General features: G+C 35.2%; 1 protein-coding gene across 3 annotated transcripts in view; it reads left to right on the plus strand.

Moving 5' to 3' along the window:
* Positions 1-224: 224 nt before the first annotated feature.
* The window catches only part of DLC1 (DLC1 Rho GTPase activating protein), a 417,459-nt gene continuing 405,613 nt past the window's right edge, over positions 225-12,070 (plus strand). For 2 of the 3 annotated variants that reach the window (XR_012381137.1, XM_073902378.1), the window contains exon 1: positions 225-467. The gene's annotated coding sequence lies outside the window, so the exon portion shown is untranslated. The remainder of the gene's footprint in view (positions 468-12,070) is intronic. The other variant, XM_025886236.2, reaches the window with a different exon arrangement.

Genomic DNA, 12,070 nt, shown 5'->3' on the forward strand with positions numbered 1-12,070 from the left:
TCTACGACTTTATGACTCTCCAGCTAATCACCTCAAGAGCTTTGACAAACTCACTTCAGTTCTGTGTAAAATCAGAACTCCTACATCGCCCAGGCGGGCTCTGCTCTGCCCCCCTCCCTCTGCTTCGTGCACTCTTTCTCACATGCACTCCTCAGAGGCAGGAAATGCTTCCCAGGCAATCTGGGCCTGCTTGTGGAGGCCCCTTTCGCAAGACATCAGTCTGAATTGAGTGGACAGAAGTCACTAGGAACGCCTCGACAGACTCCTGCTTTAGCCAAGGCTCCCTCCAGCTGCAGAGGGTGTTTTTGTGAGAATCACACTCTGCGTGAAACTGCTTAGAATAGAGCCATGATCTCAACCACGAAATGTGAACTTATATTTTGGAGGAACTCACGGGGACGGACTTCTTTCCTAGCCTGAGTGTTGAACAATGTCATGCCTGGGCGTTTCAGCTGCTCGTTGTCTAGGTAAGACGCTGTGGACTCTCTGTCTTTATATTTTGAGGCGGTCTTTGAAGAGGCAGAAAGTTTGACAGAAATGTTAGCATCATGCCCAGAGTGGTGGTTTCCTACGTTTGGGAGCTAAGCTATGAAATTTAGAAGTGGAAAATGTTTAGGGAGCAGAAAACTGCGAGTCAAATTGTTTTAGCACAATGTCAGTTCTAGAATAGGCTCCAGAGAGATTCTACTCTTTTCCTCCGTAAACTAAGATTTTATTTTAGTACCTTTTTATCTTAACTTTTTTATGAATAAGACCAGGTTTCCTATTCCATGGCATAATACAAAACAAATACATATTCTCACCCTTAAGTGTGAGGTGTAAATGATTTCTTTTGCTCTCCCCTTCCTTTGCCAACAGGGAGAGTAGATAGCACCAGAGTGACTTTTCTTAATAATGAATCTCCAAAGAATATTCTATGTGTCACGTAAAGTATGAAGATTGGACTCCTCAGTATTTCCCCAAACCAGTTTCAACCACAGTGCAGGCTGCTAATGTACAGCTTAAAGGTTTCATTAAAAAAAAAAGGTAAACAGATGAAACTTCAAAAATTATTTCTATCCTAAATAGTATTTAATCTGACTTTCAAAAATTTAAATATTAGAATTGGACTTAGTTTGTATTAACTTCCCTGGATTCCCTGCTCAGGTCATATTTACGTGAACATTTTTGAAGAATTGAAGTAAATCTCAATGACAGCAACATTCAGTATTATTATTTTAAGGCAGCAAGAAATCACTGCAATCACATGAAAAACCAATCATGTATTCATAATTCATACAATCATAAAATTAGGTTTCCACTGGGCTATAATCTCTTTAAGGTATCTTAAATGTCTAAACGTGCAATATATGAAGAAAGAAATCTAGCAATGACTGAAATAAAATGGACTTATGCATAACATCCCGTTGCATTTATATTTCTGAAGATTTAAAAATGAAAATAATTATTTTATAGAAATGATGTGGAATGGTATGTGAAGGGAATAGATATTCATGTATATTTCCAAATCAATTAGATGAACACAAAATATAATAAATGAAAGATGAAAGTTGTTTGACAGTTGGATCATAAGAAATCAAGTGTTTTAATTCTAAACTTGTACACAGTACAAGGTGACCATTTGTTGTATTAGCTAACTTACTATTGGATTCTATGCTAGAATAAGTTACCTTGATAATATTTTAACTATTCACTAACAATTTGTGTTAAAACTTTTAAATATGATTAAAAAACTATTTTCAGCATGTGAAAAATAAAATACTGACTTATCTGAATTATGATTTAATAAAATCCCTGAAAAGAGTTTCAAGGAAGGAAAGAACTTAAGAGATCAATTCTTCAAACACTGTCTTGAGGTTGCCACAGAGAGCGGAGGAATGACATTCAAAAATGACCTGTCCAAGGTCACACTGCTAGCTAGTAGAAGAGATGACAGTGGAATGCCACTTCATAATCCAGAGATCTTTATACTACATCAGCTTGCTCAAATAATAATTATGCAGAACAAAGTATGAATATATCCAGTAGAAGGCTACTTTCAGTCATATAATTGTTGTACCTCTTTAAAAAATAAGAAAGGCTCAAAGCTGCCATGCATGTACAGTATGGGGGAAAAAAAATCATGGTTTTAAAAAAAGAACTAAATTCACCTAAATAATGAAATATTCTCAAATGTAAAAGTTTTCTTATGCCTTCAACAAACACCTCAATGGAGTAACTCATTGGTGACTGTTTTGTTATATTTTATGTTTATGCCAAGAAAATCAATCCATGTGCTAATAATTATATTAATTTTAAACTGATGTTTCTTAAAAATGTAGGGCTAGAAAGGAGCTTGTCTGATTGATATCCTCGTATTCAAATGGTATCATAACCAATCTGTCCCAACCAGTGACGTTCAGAGATTTTACTACCTCACATCAGAATCGGTTTAAGGATCTCATGTACCCAGACATTCTTTCTTTTATCTAACCTACAGCTCTATTGCTATAGCCTATTTCCAGTTTTATGGGTTTTTCCTCAGTGAAAATATGGAAAACCTAAATGGACATAAGAAAACATAAGTGTACATTGTGGGCCAAATAAAGTCAGTTCCTTTCATCTTCCCTTGTACAGCTTATTTTCAATCCTTTAATTGGTTCATATATCTACTCTGAGCCTTCTACAAAGTCCTTTAGTTGTAGAATATAGAATTTCTTACAGTATATAAATAAATGTCTGACCAGCGCAGTGTAAAATGAGAGAGTTGGCTGCTTAAGCTGTATCATACTTCATATATGACAGTGTATGTTGCCATGCACGTTGAACACTGCCCTTTCCAAGGCAAGAACCTTTCTCATAAAACTAATATATGTCATTTCTACTGCATGCCATTTCTTAGACGGAATGTGTGTCATGATCCTTTTTTCCCCCATTTTTATGAACCAGATTGAATTCCCTGATGTTATTACACTTAAAAGATGCACTATTCAACACTCTCTGTGTCTCCATCCTACACATTACTGGATGAGGAATCAATGCAGGAAACAGTAGCCTATATAACTGACTGCATGGTTACCAGAGAGCCTAGCAAAAGAGCATACATCATTTTATTTTTTTCTTAAGGATCTTATAATTTAAAAGGAGGATTTTCTGATCACACGTAAACCTGCCCATACCATACACCTCACTATAAACACTATAGGCATGCTTTAATCTCACTCACAGAGGATTGGGTTTTGTAGGCTTTAAATAAGTCTACATTTGGGACATTTTAAATTAATCCTTTGTTTTGATCTTGTTTCTTCTTGGAGAATGAATGAATTAGTGTATGATCTTACAATAAGAATCTTTCTGTAGAAATCATTACAGAACAACAAATTTCCAAAGAGTTGGCCTAGATCTGGATCAGAGAATTATATGGTGAAAATAGAGAAATGTCAGTAATTGTACATAAGAATTTAAAGAGGATGAGAGAAAAGTAAAAACCTCCAGATTTGGAGGAATTGGAAGAAGGAACAACCTTCTTCCCCCATGTGAATGATAAACCCCTTATGTCCACAACTTAAACCCAACAAGTTTGGAAAGAAGTCCAACACCAGATTGACTTTGGTGTGGATATCAGGATGCAACATTTACTTCCATGGTTCTATTTTGGCATTAAATTGCTAGTCATTCATAGAGTTTTGAGAAATAGATGGACTTCGTTTTTAATGAAATTAAACAGAATAAAGGTGAAGTGTGGACCTCGAGACCTGCTTAAAAAGAGATTGTTGATTATGATTCAGTAGATTAGAGAGTATGTAAGTCAACTTGAGAAGATTAAATAAGGATTCCCATGCAAAAAAAAAAGTGGGAAGGCAAAGTAAACCACATGCATCTGAATGTGCTCACTAATTAAGATAGATGGGTAGAAAAAATTATTGTGCAAATTATATGTGTAAAAAAGTTGTTTTGTATTAGACTGGATTAGTAAAAGTGTTTCAGCAAAGCAATTCAAATAATTCAAAGAGAAAATCAGTCCTATGATGGAAATGAGATAGAAAGGAAGTAGGAAGATCAGAGCAGGTTTAGAAATTCAATTAATGTTTCTTTTTATTCTCAGCAATTAACATAGCCTAGCATGTCAGACGCTATCCATACCTGTTTGTCAATAAATGTTTGTGAAATAAATCGGAGGGAAAGAGGAAAGAAAGGAAAGCAAAACTGATGATAAAGAGTGGGCATTGTGGATCTTTTTTTTTTTAATTTCCAGACATCCTGTGATGATAGAATAATTTTTACAGGGGAAAGAAAATAAGAGGTTGTCAAGAATCATCAGAGCCTGAGGCCAAAGGTTAACAACATTCTCATAAGATGACATTACAAATTCATTAAAAGCCAGAAGGAAGCATGAGCATCCAGAAATAGTTTAAAATTAAAAGTTACGTGAAGCCAGTGACAGCAGAGCACTAGTGAATTTTCCACAATTTAAATGGGGTGGTGAACTGAAAAGCTCATGGGCAGAGTCCGAAAGCTGGCTCTGATTTGCATCTTCACCACTTGATGTTCTGTCATTTGAGGCATGCCCCATAACTACTTTGAGCTTCTGCTTTTTATTGGTAAAGTGAGGAAGATAATGATAACAATTATATCACTGGGTCATTTTGAGCATCACATGAGATTTTGTATGGGCAAATTGTTTTGCACACAGTATAACAAACAAATCTTTGTTTAAAAAAGCATAGGTCAGTTAGTCAAGGAAGGAAGAAAGACTCATGGTGTTTCACATTTCGGTCAAATCGCTCATCTATATTGAAACAACATGGGCATGCAAGGGATAGTTGCAGCTCATACTCAGCCGTGGATTCTGTGGCTAAAATCAATCAAAAACTAAAAGAATCATCTTTGTCATTAGCAGCAGCATCATGTCCCTGAACATCTAGTGAATTCTCACAATATGCAATGGATTAAATGTGCTACATGTATCACTAGCTTAGTATTATTATTTTAGCTTAATACTATTATTTTCCCTTCAACAACGTTTCATTATTCCCATTACAGAGGTGATAAAACTGAGGGACACAAAATTAGGTAACTAATCCAAATCCCCAGGAAAAAAACAATGGTTCTTTAACAGGCATCTTACCTTCACAAAAAAAAAAAAAAAAAAAAAAAAAAAAATTAGAGATAATAACTTTGGCCCACCAGTAGGTATTTGACCTTGAGCTAGTTACTAAGTCCTGCCAAAATTCCTCCCTATAAAATTAAGGCAATGATAGCAACTACTCCATGGAGTATTTGTGAGTACTATTACCAAGGGAGATAGTGTACGTACAGTACCTGACCCACAGTAAATGCTTAGTAAATGGAAGTCCTTTGTTACTGTTACTGTTACCATGATCAAAATTTTCAATGTGCCTACTGTTAGTTGGGTATATAGAGGAACACTTGGTAATAAAAACAAGCTCAACTGTACATAGGTTGATGACAAAATAAGATGGGAATTATAGATGTTAAGCACAGCAGGCGAAGTTGATGTCAGAGGCATCAACCCCTGGTAGGACACTGACCTAACAGAAGTAGCTAAGTTCCCAATGATTTCATGTTCCCAATTTCAGTGAAAGTTGTACTTATTTGAATGAGTGAAATCTCAGTATTCTGTTGGTACTTAGCAATCCAAGCACCTGTGTGGATGTAGCCATATCTCTTATTTGCAGTTAGTGATTACTGTGTCTACCGTTAGAGGGTTCTTAGAAATGATAGCAAAACTAAAAATAGAAAGTGGCCACTTAAAGCAAAGACACATCTCACCATGCTGATGATAAAGCATTATAATCCGTGTCCCTTGTTGAATAGAAATGCTGCTTTGCCATTCAAAAAAAAAAAAAAAAGGCAGCCAAGCTCTTAATGACAAATTTAACTCTAATCTATTTCCTCTTACATGAAAATTTTCAACTGAAACAAGTTCAGAGCAAAGACAATACTCTTCTTTGGTTGTAAGGGATTTTGTTTTGTAGAAAAAAAGATATTAAGGCAAAAACCCAAATGGTTAATTATTAATGAATTTATCTGCAGAAATATCTAAGATACAGTAGAGTTCTAAATACTCAAAGGATTCTGCCTAGGATGGAACACTATCATTGAGAAAACTGTGTACTTTTATAAAATAAAATAGGGAAACCCAAAGAAAATACACATACCTACAAATTACTGCATCCATGATGCAGTCTTGTTCCCCATGACTGTATGGATTTGGGGATCTTTTGGAAACCAGTTATTCCCCAGAAGGTCTTAGTGATATCAGGCAAATATTATGAAGCATTCCAAGATTTCCTCAAATTACATGTGGGTGACTTAAGAAAACATTAAGAGAATCTGGAGAGCTGGTTGACCTGAGCTGTAAGTGGTAGTAAGTCAAACACTGCCAGTATCTGGGCTCCTCTCTGCAAAAAAAAAAAAAAAAAAAAAATTAGAAATTACTGAGGCTGCATTACACAGCAGGAAACTGAAGGTAAAAATAGGGCACCACAGGAATAATAATTTTTACAATTTTAGAAACCTGCTTTTTTATGATGAGCTAACTTCTAGCGAACTGACAGAGTTCATTTTCACATTTGCCTAATTCCTGGAATCTTTGACTCTGAAAGCTAAGTAGAAGAAAAGCTTAGTAAAGTTGAGATCTACATAAAAATAGATAGATATTAAAAGAATATTTTTAAATCGGGTACCCACTTCTTCCTTTTTCTTCTAAAGACCAAAAATAATGGAAGCTTGGATGTGTCCTTTGGAAAAAGTAATATACTGCCTATTCCACTGACTTAGTTCATTATGGGTGGTTTATTCTATAATTTACTAATTTTTTATATCTAGACAGCCTAAATACATGGAAGCTATTTCATATATAATATTTTAAGCTTCACCAAACAACTTACCAATAAAGAATTTCAATAAGAGTTTGTTTTCCAGAGACAGCTAATGAGGAATAATGAGTAAATTCCAACATCTGACAAAATATGCGAAAGTAGATGGGCAATGATTTTGTGAAGAATTAGGATGCAGATTGCTACCAAAGAAAGAAAATCTGCATGAAATCATATGGAGATAAATTCATGCTATCATATTATTAAAGGTCTCTCTCTCCCACAGTCTATTTCTAGCCCTGTCTGATTTGGAATAGACAGCATGAATATTTTAAAGGAAAAGCACCAATTGTCTTTTACTAAAAGTTGGCTATTCCGACTCCTGACTAGACTCATAGAAATGCTTTTTTAAAATGTGTTATCTTTTTTGGCTATTTGTTCATGCATTTACATAAAGGAATTAGGAAAACTCGTATCTGCCTACGCTTTCTTACTGCTCCTGAGCATCTTGAATATGAGACATCAGTTTGGCAATGAAAAGCATTCCTCCTCATGTTATCATTGGGCTGGGGAGCAGTGGGAAGATGCCCAAATGTGCACAATTTGGTTTGCTAGATAATTTGTTCCTTGACAGCTCCATCAAGAAAATGAATTTCATTCTGGCCTCTGCAAATGCTCACTGTAAAGATTTACTCTGAAGCTAGCAAGCACATACTTGTAGAACTGTATTAAGCTGTGGTCATGGCTGTGTTGTTGCTTCTATTCTAGTTGTCTAATTCAGTTCCTAAGTGGTTTGGGGGCCCTTTCTATTTGCAAATGTGACTCCCTGAGTGTAGGCCTTAGTCTACATTATGATTTCAAATCATGATAGGGTGTTCAGATTCCCAATCTCTCCATTTCACTGACTTACCATATTAACAACAAAGTGGGTCAACCTAGAAATGTTCTTTTCTCGGTTCAGATGCATTCTTTATTCTTTTAAGAGTGCATTTTAGAGAGTTGAAACCACTTGTAATTAAAAGGAGGTTATTTTCCCCATATCTTTTCTTCTTTCCCACAGTGACTGAGAATATGCTATGTGGTAGATATTACACATAGATACGCTTTAAAGCAGTTGTAGAAGGAAAACATGACCTAAAAATTTAACATGGGATGGGCAATTAAGAAGAAAGACCCTAAGGGAAACCAAAGCAACTGAGGCCACCTAAGGAAAGAGAAAAATAAAGAGAAAGTGTCAGTACTAGTATGCTTGTATTTTCCCTTCTATTAAATACGTAGGATCTGCATGAAGGTGTTTTAAAACAACCTGGGAGCCAATCATGTGTGTGTGTGTGTGTGTGTGTGTGCATATACCTATATTTTTAAATTTTTGTTTGTGTAAGTGTATGCATATGTATGTCATTTGTGTTCTGAAAGGATACAATGAGATACCCACGTTTAAGTGTTTAAGGGGTTGAATGAGAAAAGTTGCCATCTTTCTAAGTACTATGATGAGGTGTCCAGAAGTTGCAAAATAATGCAATGGAGCATCTCTCTTTTCATATGCATTTACTCAATTAAGGTTATTTACATTTTATTTTCTGTACCTTAAAACTTCTGTTCAGATAACATTTTAGAAGGCTATAGCTGAGAGGATCACTAAGAATATTTGTCCTGACTTGCAGGAGTTCTTAAAAGGGTTGGGGGAAGAAAAAGCCCATTAAAAAAACCACCCAAGAATCTTATGGAAAATTGCATGACATTATTGGCCCAAAATAAATACCCAAACTGGCACCTTTATTGTGCTAATGGAAGGAGGAAGGTATATTTATACTTGTGAGGGGGTGGTATGGTGAGAGGGGAAAGGAATACAGGGAATATTTGGGTCCTATTGGACATATTGTAGAGGAAATGTAGACATATTTATGTATCAAGTCAATCTTAAAATTACTGCTGTGGAACATATTAAAATTTAGATTAAATTTAGATTATTATTTAACATGCTTTCTGAGATTCGGAATTTTTTTTTTTTTTGCCTCAAGCAAATACCACACAGAATTATAACAATTTAAACTCTCTTTAGCTGTTTCTCCTATTACCTCCATATTTCTAAACAGTATGGTTATACTATATTTTTTGCCATTTTGGACATTATTTGTTAAATTCCTATTATGGAAAATGAAGAGTCAGCTCTCTGAGACTCTTCTTCTCAGCATCCCTAACACCATCCCCTACAAAAATTTTATGCTTCAAAAATAGTTGTTTTCATAATTTTTTATTAAGGCAGTATTTGCTGTTTGCATTATTTGGCCACACAAAAAATTCACAGCTAAGCCAGGTAGTGTACTATGATTATATTTCCTTTCTTTTAAAACCCTGTGTTTCCTGGAGGTAATAATTGATTTTTCGTTTTCTATGTAAGTATTACTAACTCTTCCACCTAAATTGTTTGACTTTATTATGAATTCCTCTCAATGTGGTCCCATACCTCATATAATCTATTATTTCCATGGTTTTTTCCTTAGAGATATCTCTTATGGAGAACTTTAGGGTTTATGTGAAATGATTGCCTGCTACAATCCCATCCCCTGGTCTTTGTGTTGAGTTTCTGACTCCCTTGTTGCCATGTCTTCTCCATTTTATTTATTCTCTTACTTGGGTAGAACTAGCCCTCCAGTTGCTTCTTGAGAAGAGGGGGGATATTTTTCAGTCTCCTCATATAATTTTAAGGTAGAAATAAGTTCCCATCAGAATTTTGAAGATATATTTGCCTGTCTTGTTTCCAGTTTTGCTATTAAGAAATCCAATAACATTGAGATTCCCAATGCATAATATATAACCTCTTTTCTCTCTTTCTCTGATAACATTTACATTCATTTGCTTACCTCTAAAGTTCTGAAATTTCACAATAATGTTTCTTGGTGTGGTCTTTCATTTCTTGTATTACTGCATACTCCACAAATTCCCTTGAATCTGAAGACAGGTCTGTGAAATTTTCTGAAAAAAAAAATTTTTTTTTAAATCTCTCCCCTCAATTTTCTCTGAATGCACCTGAGAAATGTAGTTCCCCTCCAAGATGTCAAATGGGTTTTCAAATTGTTAGTAATTCTCTGGAATTTATTGTTGCCTCTGCCATCTTTCCCAAAGAGGTGATTCTAGAACAGTGAAACTCTGAACCTCAGCTCCCATTTGATCTGGATGTTGTGGAGGCAGGAAATTTACCACAGAGGGCCTCATTTAGGGGTTTTCTCCCCTGAAAGACCTACCTAAAATTTCCATCATCCCACAGGACTCACTATTGAAAAAGGAGGGAGGGAGGGAGGGAGGAAGAGGAAACTGATGACCCTGTGCTTTATATTAAACTTTACATGATGTTTGTTGCCATGAGATGACATATTATTTTTCTCTACATGAGTTTCTCCCATAAAATTGTAAGCTCCTTTAGGAAAGGTGAAATATATTATTTAGGTTTGTATCGCCAATCTTTAGCAGAGTGTCTGGGGCTCACTGGGCACTAAATAAACAAGGATTGAAGAACTGATCTTGGCCAGGCAGCATTGCTATCAGTTCTTCATTCTTGCCCACTTGATTTCAGCCACAAGTGCTTTATTTGCATCATATTCTCCAGGCTATAGAATTAGCACTGGTGATGATCATCAGAATCTTCTCTAAGGACATTTGTCAGGCCAAAATATAGAATGTGTTTATTTCAGAAGCAGGTGCAAAGGAGAGCATGATCATTTGCTATGAGATATAGGTCAGTGATTCTCAGACTAGAATGTCTCTAATTGCTGTTGTCTTTTAATATAATTATGTTTAGTTTCAATTAACTTTAAAATACTGTATGGTATAAAATGCTTATGTTAAGGAGTGATGTTACAAAATTAACTCAAATAATAAATTTGAAATTAATTTGCATCTAAACATCTTATGCACTAATATTACAAAAAGCAAATTTGGATATTTTACAAACATTTTCCAGAATTGTTACAACATTAGAGGTACGTAGAGTCTCTTGTAATATGAATATAGTGGTGTTTGAACACATGCATTTAAGAAGTGAAAAATCCCCATGGAAATTCACTTCATAAAATCAACATCCTGCAATGACCTACGCTTTTCCAGATCCTTCATCCAAATCCTCAGCAGCTGAGCTCATTCTGAATGAAAATGCACAAAAAGGATTACCAAGAACATGTAACAGAAATTTGCAAAATAGATAGTTGATAGTTAGAAATATAGTTTTAAAGAGAGCAGTCTGATGAGGAGACTGATAGGGAAAAATCAAGTCTTTTACCAAGACATCTATAACTTATAGGATGGATTCTAGTCATTTCAGATGACTTAGAAAATGAGGCCAATATGTTCAGATGCGACTGACAGTAATCTGGTATTCCTTCTTCTTAATTATCTGTTTAGGCTTTAGATCATGGAGGCAGATTTTCACTATAGAGCTTATAAAAGGTATTTAAATAGGAAGTGTGAATAACAAAGTTTGGAGAGAGAAAATTTTTAAAAATCTATCAGACCACAGGATATGGAATGAGCACTGAAAATGTAGAGATGGTGGTCATAAGGATAATTAGGAAATTTTGTCTTAAAAAATATAGACACTATATATTCACAGGAATGATTTGGAAATGTCCAAAGAACCCAGATGAGCAGGACAGGAGTTTTAATGCTTTCATGTGTTCAATCCACCAAATTTACAATCTCTCTTAGCAACTAGGTGGTTCAGAACTTGTTGAACTGTCTACCTTTGACATTATAAAAACACTCACCTATTTGCCAAGGTTGAGTGAAATAAATTAATATTATGGTAAGGTCCTAAGGGTAAAACTTTTATGTAATCTGTCCCCCAAGGAGTTAATAAAACTCAATTTCTTTTTAGTTAAAGAAATGAATCCAGAATTTAGTCTCAAATGTAAATGTGGCTCAGGAATGACACAGTAATACCACTTGGCATTTCTTTAGTTAGCCTGCTCTCTCTACACTGGATAAAAATAAAGAAAAGAAAGCATCTAAAACAGAACCGCCCTATTACAACCCAAATTTGCCCATGAAAGCAGAAATTTTCTGGCCTGCATCTATGCGTTTTTTCCACTTTCCGTAGCCTCCCACACTATAATGACTTATGCATGGAATTCGGGGACTTTATATTTTCTTTTGAGTACAAAATGAATGCCAACATGGAAAATGTGCAGGCTGACCATTTTCAAATGGTCACGGACCTTTGAGGGAACCTGATAGTATCCAGAAAGATATTTGGT

The sequence above is a fragment of the Callorhinus ursinus genome, unplaced genomic scaffold (genome assembly GCF_003265705.2).
Source record: "Callorhinus ursinus isolate GAN/ISIS: 27379988/994484 unplaced genomic scaffold, GSC_fseal_2.0 scaffold17, whole genome shotgun sequence".
NCBI classification, from domain to species: Eukaryota; Metazoa; Chordata; class Mammalia; order Carnivora; family Otariidae; genus Callorhinus; species Callorhinus ursinus.